The following is a 15,059-nucleotide window of genomic DNA, read 5'->3' on the forward strand; positions in this document are numbered from 1 at the left end:
CCAGGGCCAAGTGGTAGAAAACAAGCATGCTTATCTGACAGCCCCTGCACTTTTGGTGTATTCTAGGCAACTTCTAGAACATACGCATAAAGAGGACACATACAGAAAATACTCACCGACACATAACCAAATCCAACAGAGAATGGATAAATAATGTTATTTAATCACACTGAATTAGAAATACTGAATAGAAATAAAGGTGGCTTCTGGGTAGAGAGGGAGGAATTATGGGATATTTTTGGTTTGTAATTCTTAAAAAATTGATCATTAAAAAAATGTTTAAAAAGCCCCTTTTTATTTCAAAACTGGTTGATGGGTACCCATCTTCCACACTTTTTAATGTTTGAAATAGTTTATGAAAATTATATGATCACAGTAGGGACTTGACATAGAAAGCTCAAGAGCAAAGATTATTTTTCCAGGATTTCCTTCCCAACTTCACCATCTTGTAAGTACTGGGACGCAGGGAAGGTCACAAATCTCTTTAAGATGGATTTTCCTCAGATGCAAAAGGATAATAATTTTACAGCAGAATCTAGAAGATGAAGTAAGATGAAGAACAAAGTTGATGGATGAATGACCCTGTGCACCGGGAGGGAAAGTAAGCATCGCCAGCACTAGCCTCATCAGTCTCAGAGGGAATCCTTTCCTGAGTTAGCTCCCAGATTTTGACTGTTCAGGTGAGATTTTGGTTTCAGGTTTGCAAGAAGAGTAACTCAAAATAAGGTTATAAGCTTAGAATTCTTCCTTTCTTCCCTCCTACCTTCCTTCCTACCTTGTCTGCTTTTAATAAGCTGAGTTCTGGCAAGGAGCTACTAATTAAGTCTTCCAGGACGCAGTGCTGATTAATCTAGCCATACCTGCTGATAGAAGATGCTCCGACATAATGAAGAGCTGTCAAATTCTCACAGCACTGTGGGGCCACAGTACTGTGCTCAGCTCTTGGGGCTTGTTTCTGTGGAATCTGCCAGGATACCCACAGTGGTGCATACCACAGGTTTCTTGGTAGGAATGTAGGAGAAAATGCACCTGACTAGTCCTTCTACAAATTATGGGCTGGGGGTACAGCTCGGTGGTAGGACACACACATTTTCCATGCATGAGGTTCTTGTTTTGATTGATCTTCAGGATTGCAAGAAAGAAAAAACAATACCATTGCCATTACAATTACTCACTGTGTACCTTCTCTCAGCCAGCACGATCTGTGCTAGGGTGACCCACAAGTGCCCTCTATGAAATAACTCAAAAATTCTACTGAGGACACAAAGCAAACACCAAAGAACTAAGACCTGAATAATGTGGCAAAAGTATGTAACTAATTGCTTTGTTGGGCAGTAAAGACAACAAGCCAGAGGAATTCCTAAGGGGGGGCCACAATGGAAGCAGCTCCAGCTTTGGTATCAGACAATGGAAGCGTTAAACCAGCTCCTCTCCTCTCCGCAGGAGGTGTGGCCCGTGATTTGACTTGGCTGCATTCTTGTGCTTTGGCCAAGGGACCTTTAGTGGAAGTGACAGGAACAAAGCCTTCAAATGTGAGGCTGAGCTGTGCCTTTGATCCTTCTGGCCATGAGATTGTTGAGAAAGAAAAACTTTTCCTCCATCTTTTTAGATTCATTCCTGGAGGTCTGTAAATTTAAAGGTAACAAAAGAGATGTACAGAAGAAAAGGCATATAATTTTTATCAGTATGTTACATGCATGGAAGTTTATAGAAAAAAAGTGAAACTTAAGTGGTCAGCCTCGGGGCCTCACGTACCACCTTAACAAAGGAAAGGGGGCTTGGGCTTGCAGGAGGGCTGAATCATGGGGAAGTGACTGGGAAATAAACAGGGTAAGGTTGTTTCTGCAGAGTGACCAGGAGCTGGCTTTCTACCTCTGGTCCTAGAGTCTCTCCTCTTTCTGGTATGGGAGAGGTAGACCCTTTCTCAAGGGAAATTTATGCCCTGATTTTAGGCAGAAAATGGAAGGAAGAATCCTCTTCTGCACCCATGACTCTCAGAAATTCTTACACCCAAGTGGCACATTTTTTTGGGGGGGGTACCCAGGATAGGGGCACTCAGCCACTGAGCCACATCCCCAGCCCTATTTTGTATTTATTTAGAGACAGGATCTCACTGAGTGGCCTAGCGCACCGCTTTTGCTGAGGATACAGGCATGCACCCAGGTGGCACATTTTTATCTGACATATTTAGGATGAACGTGCCCTAGTTGCCTGCTGATCTCAGAATAAAGGACACACAGAGCGTGGCTGGACACAGCCCAGCCTGGACCGGAGCCTTGCTGAGTGCAGCCAGATCCACTGAACCACAGCCAACCTGCAGGTGTCTGGTGAGAAAGACATGTTTTAGCTATGTGCCTCTGAGATTTGGTGGGGCTTGGCACTTGCATTGTTGTGCTGAAAGTTTATTCTTCTGTAAAATGGGGATGTGTCTCTCTTTTAACTTATGGGAATTAAATGAAATGTAAACCTAATATCTCTCAACACTCTGAGAATACAACTGTGGGCACATTAATATTGTCACATGATTTGTAGCAGTCCTTAGGTAGGATAGAAAGAATGAAAAATAGATAGAAAGGAGACATAAAGAAAGGACAAGAAAATAAAACTTAGTCAGAAGTCCCACCTGCTTTTCCAGGTCTGTCACTTCCTAAGCCAGTCTCTCTCCTAGGCCTGTTAACTCCCAAATTCCTGGGAAATCTGTAAATCTACTTGTGCACTGTCAATTATCCTCACCTACCAATAAACTGATGAAGTCGAGAGAGATATGATATTTTGAGATAATTTAGGGGATCCAGTACTATCTAATGATCAGATAATGAAGACAAGGTCAGCCTGAGGATCTGGAGATTGACCAGCTTACTAGAAACCATCTTGAGATCACCTGACTAGTGTAGTTCCTACTCACCTTCCCATACCCACCCCTCACCTTCCCATACCCTTCCCTTAAAGGAAGAACTGGGAACCCAAAATCTGTGCCTCTCACTCTCCAGATGGCCCAATCCTCCCTTGAATGAGAACCTACCTTCCTAAGTAACCAAACGTCTACACTTCTGTTATATGCCGAGATCCTATGCCAAGAACCCTCTGGTCCTGGGCTAGCTCCCCACTCTCTGGGAACTCCTGGGACCCTTCTTTGGAGGAACCTCTTCTCCCATGACAATTCCCCTAGGCAGAAGGAACTTGCCTTCCCAGAAAAGAGGTCCCAATGTTGCTCAGCCTTATAGGGTGCTCCCCAGTGCCATCGCCAGCTGCTGGGCCTCACACGTCCTGGAGTGTCACTCAAAATTTTGGGTCAGCACCTTTTGATGGACTTGGGCTGGTCATCTGGGGGAACTACCATGGAGAGTCATCAACCGACAGCGGATGACTTGAGCTTCAGGATGCAGGAGAGCCCCACTCACTTGGTTACTTAATACCTATCATATACCTATTATGGCCAAGCAGGGCACAGCGTCCACCGAGCCAGGTTCTGGACTTCCAGAAATTCCTTTACTAGGGAGAAAGAGGAGTACAGATATTAGGTTCCTCATTCGCACTCAGCAGTGAACTCCACAGCTGGTCAGGCCCCTGGAGTCAGAATCAAGGGAACACCTCCTTCAGTCTTGAAGAGTTTCTAGAATGGCAGGCTTGAGGAAAGGTCCTGGGAGAGTGACAAGAGCTCACCAGGCCGGTTCTCTGGAAGCCCTCAGGGCTGGAGCTGCCCTGGGCCCAGGGCCCTGGGATCCTCTTCTCTGCACCTCTGCAGGTCCTTCCCAGAACTGGTCCTCAGCTCTGTCTCAGACTCACCCCCCAGGAATGATCTCGGCCTCTCTAGGCGACTCATTGAGGCTGTTTGAGATACCAGAGGGCCACTTCTGGCCTCTTCACACCCAGAGGACGATCCAGCACTCGGCTGGCCACAGCCTCGAGCTTTTTCTTTGCAGTGTTTCCAGAAGGCAGGGCCAGGCCTGTGGGGAGGCTGCCTTTTGTGAGCTCACGCACGGCTGGTTTCGGTGTGTTCTAACCACTGGGCCACAACCGGCTCCCCTGCTGACAAAAGCCCCACTGGTCCCTAAAATACCATGTACCCCTCTCACCTCCATGTCTTGCTCAGGCAGCCCTCCCCATCTGACATGTCCCTGGCCCAAATCCTGACACCTGTCAAGACAGCCCCTACCAGACACTGTCCTGCACTCGGCGCCGCCTCTCATGGCCACTCACCTACTGCTGTGGAACACGTGCCCTGCTGTCTGATGGTGTGCTACCTTGAGGGTGGGCCTGCAGATTGATTAGCACAGCACTCAGCCGTGCATCTGGAATGCATTTTCCTTTTTTCGAGGTACTGGGGATTGAACCCAGGGGTGACCTACCACTGAAGTACACCCCAAGCCCTTTTTAAAAAATTTGTTCTAATTAGTCATACACAACAGTAGAATGCATTTTGACACATCATACCTAGTGGAGTACTACTTCTCAGCCTTCTGGTTGTACATGATGTAGAATCACACCACTCCATACAGTCATATATGCACACAGGGTACTAATGCTTGATTCATACTATTATCTTTCCTACACCTGACCCCCTCCCCTCCTTTCACTCCCCTCTGCGTAATCCAAACTGACTCTATTCTTCCCTAGCCCCGCTCCCCATTGTGAATTAGTATCCTCATATAGAGAAAACATTCAACCTTAGGATTTTTGGTTTTGGCTTATTTCACTTAGCAATGATATTCTCCAGTTCCATCTATTTACCAGCAAATGCCAAGATTTCATTCTTCTTTAAGGCTGAGTAATATTCCATTGTGTATCTATACTACATTTTCTTTATCCATTCACCTGTTTAAGGGCACCTAGGTTGGTTCCATAGTTTAGCTATTGTGAACTGATGTGGCTGTCACTGTAGTAAGGTGATTTTAAGTCCTTTGGGTATAAACTGAGTAGTGGAATAACTGAGTCAAATAGGTCAATTCCAACTTTTCTGAGGAATCTCCATCCTGCTTTCCAGAGTGACTGCACCAACTTTCAGTGCCATCAGCAATGTATGAGTGTGCCTTTTCCCCACATCCTCACTGACATTATTGCTTGTATTCTTGATTATTGCCATTCGGACAGCGCCCAACACACACTAGGGAGCATATCACCTGGAGAGGAAGGGGCCTTGGAGTGGTGCATCCATACACCCAGGAAGCCAAGGACTGCTGACCACGCCCAGAGTCAGGGGAATGCTGGAGACAGAGGCCCCCACAGCCTGCAGGAGGAGCCCACCCTGCGACGTGTTGATTTCAGACATAGAGCCTCCAGAACGTTGGAAAAATAAATGTGTATTGCTTCAAGCTTCCAGTTTGGGATGCTTTCATGGCTGTGCCAAGAAAGGAGTCTATCCTTCACCACCATGGATACTGCCTTTCTCCTCACCCCCGCCCCTTCCTTCTCCACGGTGCTCTTTCCAGGATTCCACACAGGTCCCTGCCTTAAGGTCTCTATGCCCACCGCACACTTTTCCTGGAGTGACCTCCTGCCGCCTGTTCACATGAGCCGTCCTTACTGTGACACTCCTGTGGCGGGAAGTATTGAAGAACATGTTGACTCCTGGGACACTCTGTCTTTTGGGAAATGAGCAAATGCCATCCAATGTAAAAGCAACACCTGAAATCTCAAATACTAGAAAAAGGCAAACCTGCTCCAACACACCACCCAGGAATGTCTGTCCCCCATAGCTATCTGGCCTGGTCCCAGTCACCCTCACTCCTTCAGGTGATCTGTTGCTCTGCTAACGTCAGAAGCTGTCCGAAACTGGAAACTGCAATATGTCCATCAGAAACATCCTTGGCCTCAGAATTTGTAAAGAGCAGACAAAAAACGAACATCCATAAAATACAAAGCCCTTAAGAAACCCACAGACTCATTAAGGGCTGTGGCAGGAGTGAGAGTGAGAAGAAGACAATGGACCAAGTCAAGAAGAAGAACACGATGACAGGGAAATGAGATCAAAACCTCCGTACCATAGGGTGACTACTCCATACCATAGGGTGACTACTACCCCCCCTCTGTACCACAGGGTGACTACTACCCCAACAAAACACACAAACAAACAAAAGACCCAGGAAATAACATGCTGGTGAGGAGGTGGAGAAATGAGAACTCTTAGGCAGTTGGTAGGGATATAAAATGGTCCGACTGCTCTGGAAAACTGTGATGATTCTTCAAAAGATCAAACACAGAATCACTGTATGACCCAGGCATTCCACTCTTGGGTATATACCGAAAATAACTGGAAGCAGGGTCTGATGTTTGTACACCACATTTAAAGTAGCATTATCCTTAACAGTGAAAAGTAATCCAAGTATTCATGGACGCATGAACAGATACCAAAATGTGGTCTATATCGTGCATAAATGGAATAATATACAACCATTTCTAAGGCAAGCAACCTGACATCCTGGATAAACCTTGAAGACATTAAGTGAAATACGCTAGTCAAAAAAGACGAATTCTGGATGATTCCACTTACATGAGGCCCCTAGAGTAGCTTAATCCATAGGGGCAGAAGACTCAGGTTGTTTCATGGGTATAATGTTTTAGATTTGCAAGATGAAGAGAGTTCTAGAGATTGGTTGTACCATAATGTGAGTGTACTTCACCATGGAATTGTGCACTTAAAAGTGCTTGCGATGGTAAATTTCATGTTATGCATATTTTGCCACAGTTATGTTTTTAATTTAAAAAGAAGCAGAAGAAACGTAACGTCTAATATAAATCTGGGAAGCCCTTGGCCACCACGGAGCTGGCGTGGTCAGTGACCATAGCAGCAGTGTCACACGGGACCACTTGGGCCTGTCCCTTATGCACACTCTAGAGAAGGTGGGTCCAGAGGAAGGGAGGTTTAAATGAGGTAAAACCCCCCCCCAAGCTTATGTCCCTTCATAGCTCAAGAGCTGCTCTAGGCTAGAGATGCCCTGTTTTCAATTGAGGGATAAACCATGGCCTTTGTCAGTTTTTTTTTTTCTTCCCTTTAGCACTGCATTGAATAGGTCGCACACACATATTGTCCCAAATTCAAAAGGTACAAAACACGTATGCCATGTAAGTTTCTGTCTTTCTCCAGCCCAGCCTCCAGTTTCTCTCCTCTCTGGTTTCTTTCCTCTTCTAGAGGAAGGTGATTCACACACATGTCCCTTTAATATGCTCCAAATGGTCTATGGCCATTGTCCTGGCTCTTGCTTTACTTCTAAAGATATGATCCTGGAAGTCAGTACACATCAGCAGGGGAGACGGCCTCACCCCCTCACCTCTCCTCACCCCCTCACCTCTCCTCACCCCTCACCCCTCCTCCTGCTCTGTCTCCCTCCTCCACCTCCTCTTCCTCTCTTCCCCTTGTAGAGAAATATACTTATTAACTCAAGGAAGGGGCACATACAGAGGCTTGGTCTGAGACTTTCTGAATGGCCAGCTTTTTACACAGCTACCACATCCCCTCTGCTAGGGTGTGAATGTGCCTCAAAGTTCATGTACAGGACACTTAATCCCCTAATCTCTGTCCTGATGGTATTTGGAAGTGAGACTTTTAGGAGGTGGCTATGACTAGGAATTGATGAGGTCACGAGAGAGGGGCCCCAGATGGCTTAGTGGCTTTGTAAGAGGAGGCAGAGAGCTGAGCTGGCAGGCCCCTGTCCCTCATCATCTGATGCCACTTGCCCCAAGAGGTCCTCACCAGGTACCAGCCACTGCCTCTTGGTCTCTCCACTCCCAAAACTGTGAGCTAAAGAAATTTGTGTTCTTTATAGATCATCAGGTCTGTGGCATCAAGGCACAGCAGCAGATGGCAGGGTAAGACACACTTGCATTGTTTATTTAAAACATTTAAACAAACATTAGGACCTGAGTACAACGGGCACCATCAACCCACAGCTCAGGCACAATGATAAGCAGACTCAGGCAGATTTATGTTTTCCTACTTAAAAACTTCTGGATTCTGTTCTTGACTGATACTTTTTATATCCTCTAGAAAATCAATTTTATTATACAATTTGTGAGAAACAAACTTGTTAAGAACAGTCTCTGCTATCACAAAAGTCACCGTGAGGAAGGCCAGGGGAGAGCGGGGGGAGGGGGGGGAATGTCCAGGGAAGAGCCCCTGCAGTCCCCAGGGCCTTCCCAGATGCGTCTTCTCCCGCACCTGCCACCCACCGCTCACGGAGCTCAAGAAGGGACCTCAGGACAGGAAAGAGATCCTGCCTGGCCACATCAACAGGCTAAAACGGAGTCAGGTCCAAAGTGGCTCAAGGAGAATCTGTCTAAACTGTCAAGAAAAGGGAGTCCCATCTACACTGGCTCAAGGCCAATGTCCACAAGGAAGTCCGCCAGTCTCCACCTCCAGGGAGCAGATGAGGGGGCCCAGTGGTCCAGGCCTGGGCAGGACGGCTGCTGGGCTCCTGCTTCTGCCCTGAGGCCTCTTAGTTTTGGCTTTTTCTTTTCAAATTTTCTCTTCTGTTTTGAAACCTGTCTTCTTACAACAAAGCAAAACAAAAGAGCCTTTGGGACATCAGTTTTATTATACAGTAGGGGAGGAACAGACATTATGAAGAACCCTCGCTGCTGTCCCAGAAGCCCGGGAGGAAGACTGGGCAGAGCAGGGCAGGGGAAAGTGTCCCAGGGAAGAGTCTCTGGTGTCTGTGGCAGGAGGGGGCAGAGGAGAGTGGTGGTGGAGGCAGACCGGCTCTTGGCTGGAGTCTGCGGGGAGGCCTAGGCCAGTAGGCATCCCTCACTGCTGCAGCTGTTTCGGTGCCCTTCCTGACGGGTACCGACTCTTTGAGGTCAGTTTGCCAGAGATCGGGGTCTTCTGGTTGTCCCTTGGTCTGTGTGCCTCCTCAGGGCGCGTCCATTGGGGCCACTCTGTTTTGGAACCTAGGGTGCCTGTGGCCTCCCTGTCTGTGGAAGCAGGGCAAGCAGCAGCACAGTTGCTGGGGGCAGGTGGCGATCCTCCTGGTGACCCCCTCCAGCCCCTGCTGCTGTCAGCGGATTGGCCTGAGGAGGGTGCCTGGGAGAAGGAGCTGGGGCCTTCTGCAAGGCACCTGCAGAGGACCCTCCATGGGCTGGGCCTGGGGTCTTGGGGCCTGCGGGGCACAGGGTGACACCGGGAGGTTGGGCTGGGAGGGGCTGTGCCCACGTGGAAGAAGTGCAGAGGGATGGCGGGCACGCTGGCACTGGCAGGCTGGCTGGCGCACCTGCTGGAGCACAGACCGGGACCTGGGCGAGGCCCCTCCAGCCTTCTGCGCACAGGCCTCGCCTGGAGCGCCCACCCTGCCGCCGCTGGGTTCTCTGGTGCCGGAGGATAAGGTAGGTGGCCATGGCCTCGTCGTATTTCCACTGGTCCAGGGACACCCAGGCGTGGTAGGGGTCGTAACCCATGTTGAACATGACGGTCGTGATGGCGGGGTCGGGGTGTCTGGGGAGCGGGTTGCTGCGAGGACTGGGTGAGGTTTCCCTGCCCTGACTCAGCAACAGGTGCCCCATTACCTGCTCCAGGGTGGTCCTCTGCCAGCGGTCCAGCCTCAGCATCTGCCAGAGGAGGCTGCAGGCATCCTGGGAAAGGTACCTGGGAAGGTAGTAGCTGGCCTGCATGAGGACGTCCTGCAGGCACTTGGCAGCCCTCGCCTTAAATGGGCGTCTCCCTGTAAGCATGAGAAACAGGGTGACCCCCAGGCTCGAGGTGTCCGCCGGGGGACCCTTGTATTCTTGGTACTGTATGATTTCAGGGGCACGGTGTGGGACAGTGCCACAGAAGCCATTGAGCTTCTGCCCAGGCGTGAAGGTGGCGCCCAGGCTGAAGTCGATGAGCTTGACGCTGTCGGCCCTGATGTCCACCACCACGCTGGCTGTCGGGCTTCAGGTCCAGGTGCACGATGCCCCTGTCGTGGCAGTGGCGCATGGCGCGCACGATCTGCCTGAACACCGGGCGGGCCTGCTCCTCCTGTAGGCCACCAACCTCCGGGATGCAGTGCCACAGGTCTCCCCCATCTGTGTGCTCCATGACCATGTAGACGGTGCACACAGTCTCGGTCACCTGGAAGAGCTGGATCACGTTGCGGTGATCCAGGGCCATCAACCTCTCTGGTTCACAGAGGACGGGCACATTCCCCTGTCTTGGGCACCACTTTCACCGCCACCTCTGCCCCGGTGAGGAGATGGCGGGCCAGTACCACCTGGCTGAAGCCCCCCTGCCCAAGATCTCTCACCACCTGGTAATGGTCAGTGAGGGTCACCTCGTAGCAGGAGCTGGGCCCCCGTGGTCCTACACTATTCTCACTACTCTGATTCTGCATCCTAAAGCCAGAACACCAACTAAGGACGCTAACTCAAATAAAAATAACAGACCCAAATAAAAGAACAAACCAACAACCAAAAGACAAAACAAACAGAATACCCCCAAAAAAACAACACCACCACCACAAAATAGCAAAACACCGAAACCACCAACCACCAGCCACCAACCCCCAAACACACTAACCATCTGGAAGTCCGACAGGTCACCACCAAGAGCTTCCTGTACTTATGGACAAAAAACCCAGCCGTAGTCCCCCTCTTATATGGCCCATGTTTGAAAGCCCATCACGGTGGCTCCTTGTGAGGTCAAAGCAAGAGATGATTTTTCTTCTTGCTTTTTAGAAAAATGTTCCTAATTAGTTTTACATTACAGTGGACACACTACCCACAAACGGAGCACAACTTCTCATCCTTGGCTGTACGCGGTGCAGAGTCGCAGTGGTAGCACGATCGTAAGTATGTAGGGTAAAAGTGTCTGTCTCCATCCACCGTCCTTCCCATCCACACACCTCCTCCCTCTCTCAGTCCTCTCTGCCCAATCCAAAATTCCTTCTTTTTCCCTACCTCACTTCCTCATTAGGGATCAGCAACCGCTGGTCTGAGAGAACATTCAGTTTTTTCTTTTTCTGGGATTGGCTTATTTCGCTTAGCATGATTTCCTCCAGTTCCATTTACATGAAAATGCACGATGTCATTCTTTACAGCTGAGTAATATCCTGTTGTGTACATTATCCATTCATCTGTTTAAGGGCAGCTAGATTGGCTCCACAGTCTAGCTAATTGTGAATTGAGCTGCTTTGAACATTGATGTGGCTGTGTCACTATAGTATGCTGCTGATTTTAAGTCCTTTGGGTATAAACCGAGGAGTGGGATAGCTGGTTAAATGATGGTTCATTCCAAGTGTTCTGAGGAATCTCCAGGCTGCTTTTCACAGTGGTTGCACCAATTTGAAGTCCCACCAGCAATGTATGAGTGTGCCTTTTCCCTATATGCTCTCCAACATTTATTATTGCTTGTGTTCTTGATAACTGCCATTCTGTCTAGAGTGAGATGAAATCGTAAGAGTAGTTTTGATTTGAATTTCTCTAATTGCTAGAGATGATGAACATTTTTAAAATATCTTTTTTGATGGATTATATTTCTTATTCTGTGAAGTATCTATTCAGTGCCTTAGCCCATTTATTGATTGGGGCATTTGTTTTTTTGGTGCTAAGTTTTTTGAGTTCTTTATATATACTGGAGGTTAGTGCTTATTTGAGGTTCATATGGTAAAGATTTTCTCCCATTCCGTGGGCTCTCTCTTCAGTTTATTGTTTGCTAAGAAGCTTTTTAATTTGAATCCATCCCATTTGTTGATTCCTGATTTTTCTTCCAGTGCTTCAGGAGTCTTGTTAAGGAAGTGAGGTCCTAGGCTGTCATGGTGAAGATTTGGGCCTACTTTTTCTTCTATTAGGCACAGGGTCTCTGTTCTAGAGCCTAAGTCTTTGATCCACTTTGAGTTGAGTTTCATGAGGTTCAATTTCACTTTGCTACATATGGATTTCCAGTTTTCCCAGCACCATTTGTTGAAGAGGCTCTTTTCTCCAATGAATGTTTTTGGCACCTTTTTCTAGTAAGATAACTGTATTGATGTGGGCTTGTCTCTGTGTCTTTTAATCTGTTTTTGTGACTATGGCTCTGTAGTATAGTTTAAGATCTGGTATTGTGATGCCTCCTGCTTCTCTCTTCTTGCTAAGGATTGCTTTTGCTATTTTGGGTCTCTTCTTTTTACAAATGAATTTCATGACTGCTTTTTCTAGTTTTATGAAGAATGTCATTAGGATTTTAATAGGATTTACATTAACTCTGTATAGCATTTTTGGTGGTATGACCATTTTGAAAATATTAATTCTGCTTATCGAAGAACATGGGGACTCTTTCCATCTTCTAAGGTCCTCTTTCATTTCTTTCTTTAGTGTTCTGCAGTTTTCATTGTAGAGATCCTTTACCTCTTCTGATTGATTGATCACCAAGCATTTTATTTTGTTTGAGGCTATTGTAAAGGGTGTAGTTTTCCTAATTTCTCTTTTAGTGGATTTATCACTAATGTATAGGAAATCCTTTGATTTACCCCAGTCTTTTTTGATGTTTAACTTTGAGACCATCTTGCTGCATTGCTGGGGTTGGCCTGGAACCTGCCATTCTCCTGCCTCGGGTTCCCTAGTCTGGTTACAGGCCTGCACCGCCCAGCCCAGCTAGGACTCAACTTTTTTAGAAAAAATAAGAATGCAACCATAAATGGCAAAATACCAAGCCAACTGCAGCAAAGTAACTGGCCAGCCTGCCCCCCACCCAGCAGCCCTTCCATTAGTTCTTCCCAGAGTTGCAGCTGGGATTCAGGTGTGTGCCACTGTGCCCAGCTTGCCATGTGTTTTCTTTATTTTCCTTGCAATCCAGCTTTTCTTTTAAGCCTGGGTTCTCCGGGTATCCATGGGCTGGGTTGGGGGGAGTGGGCTGGGGAATTGACTTGGTCCATGGCATAAACCAATTCCCTGCCTGTGTGATGCTCCTTCCCTATGAAAATGCCTACTCTCAGAATTCTTCACCACACCCATGATTCCCCACCTCCAGGTACAGCTAATGTATGAATCCGGAGATTGAATTTCCAATACACGAACATGTTTAGCCGGGGCCTGGGCAGGAAAATCAGCCAGTCTGGTGAGGACAAATGTCTTTATGTCCAGGGCTCCTCTGTGTTTAAGCATCAGTCTTCCTGGGGGCTGAGAGTGGGGAGAAGATGTCGAGAGGAATTAAAACAAAAAACAACTGTTGGGCTCAGTGGCCCACGCCTATAATCCCAGAGACTCTGGAGACTGAGGCAAGGAGGATCACAAGTTCAAGGCCAGCCTCAGCAACTTATCGAGAACAGGATGTAGCTCGATGCAGTACTGCAAAAACAAAAACAAACAAGCCCTGGCATCTGCTTTTGTCCTCTAAATTATTTTTCTGTTCTCTCCCCGCCCCTCCTTCAGACCAGAATCAGTGGGTTCTCCTCCTGCTTTCTCTAGTCTAGTCTCTCAGCCCAGTTAAAGCTGCCATAAGTGGATTGGGCCAGCTCTACCAAATGTAGAAGAGCTTCTGATCCCATTCTCCACTCTTCCTTGTAGGAAAGCCACTCCCTCCAGCCAACTGGCGCCAAGCTCAGTGTTCTGCTAATGAATACTGATGTCTGCTCTCCAGGGCTCTCTGTTACAGCCTTCCGGGCTTTCCCTGAGGAAGAAGGTCGCACAGGGATGTGAATTGTAAGGAAAATTAAAATACATGGCTTTACTGTTTGCCAATCTCATGCCCTGTTTTATCTTGTTTAACACTGTGCTTTTATGTAACCTTTTGTATTTGTTGGTCTTTTCAAGTGAATAAAATGCTCATCTTATCTGCCCTGGATTTCTAGAAACGACTATATTCAGAGTAAACACATAAGATGATTAGAAATCAAATTACTGGATATCTTCACTGAGGTGTAACTGATCTGTAGGAACTGCCTGGGCTTAAAGAACACCATCTGATGGGTTTTGACGTATGCACACACCAGCCAAGCCATCATCACAGCCTGATAATGACCGCGTTCATCGCTACTGAAGGTCAAAGGCCTCCCCGACCCACCCCCGCCGTCTGATCCGGTTCCGCTCCCCGCCACCCAGCTTTCTGCTGCTGTATGTAGATGGCTTTGCATTTTCTGTGACTTGAACGGACTCTTTGGACATGTACTCTTCTCTGGTGTGGCATCTCGTCGCCCACCGCGACGACTCATCCACGTTGTGTGTTGTCTTGGTCCATGCTCTTTCCTTTCCCCTCCCTCCCTGGTTCCTGGGAATAAAACCCAGAGCCCCGCACAGGATACACAAGGGCTCTGCCCTTGAGCCCTAGCCCCAGGCTGCTCGTATAACAAAGCACCCGAGGCTGGAGACTCTAAGAGACTGGTTTAACTCACAGTTCTGAAGCTCAAGGGTATGGCACGGGCATCGCCCGGCTCCGGGGACGGCCTCATCACAGTGGCAAGAGCTCTGGGGAGACTAGCAGGCAGGACCAGGGAGATTCAGGAGCACCGCGGCCAGGTGCCCACAGAACAGCTTCTTCTCGCAAAAGCTAAGCCAGTCTCGCGAGACCTGCATGACTCCCTTCTGAGGGCGGAGCTTCCATGACCTAATCACCTTCCGGTTCCACCAACTCAACACTAGCACAGTGGAGACCCTGCCTGCTGCCTGTGAACCCCTGGGACAGACCATAGGCGAACCACAGCACCTGTGTCTTGACCATTAATTCTTTTTCACTGCTGAGTAGCATTCCATTGCATCAGTATGCAATTTATTTATGCTGCTCTTTGTTGATGGACATTTGAGCTTTTTACAAAGGACGCTGCCCTGAACATTGGTGTACAAGTGGACGTATATTTTCATTTTTCTTAGCAAAATATCCAGCAGTGGAACGTCTAGATTATATGGGAAGTAAACTCACCAGATTTAGCAAGTAAAAATACAGGTTACTAAATTAAATTTTAATTTTAGACAAACAACCAGTAGCTTATAAGAATACATATCTCTTGTGGGGCTGGGGTTGTAACTCAGTGGTAGAGCACTTGCCTGGCATGTGTGAGGCACTGGGTTTAATCCTCAGCACCACATAAAAATAAAAAAAAATAAAGATATTTTGTCCTTCTGCAACTAAAAAATAGTTTTTAAAAAATATATCTTGTGCAATATTTAAGACTGATTGAAAA

The 15,059-nt window shown here is 47.7% G+C and overlaps 1 protein-coding gene and 1 pseudogene across 2 annotated transcripts in view; both read right to left on the reverse strand.

Annotated features, from left to right (window-relative positions):
* SEL1L3 (SEL1L family member 3) overlaps positions 1 to 15,059 on the reverse strand; it is a 145,769-nt gene that overhangs the window by 21,411 nt on the left and 109,299 nt on the right. The gene's annotated exons all lie outside the window — the stretch shown is intronic.
* LOC308654930 (sperm motility kinase 2B-like) lies at positions 8,563 to 10,236 on the reverse strand (annotated as a pseudogene). The gene has a single exon. The product of its transcript is annotated as a sperm motility kinase 2B-like (transcript).

This window comes from Spermophilus citellus, assembly GCF_964194105.1.
Source record: "Spermophilus citellus genome assembly, chromosome: 8".
Classification (NCBI taxonomy): Eukaryota; Metazoa; Chordata; class Mammalia; order Rodentia; family Sciuridae; genus Spermophilus; species Spermophilus citellus.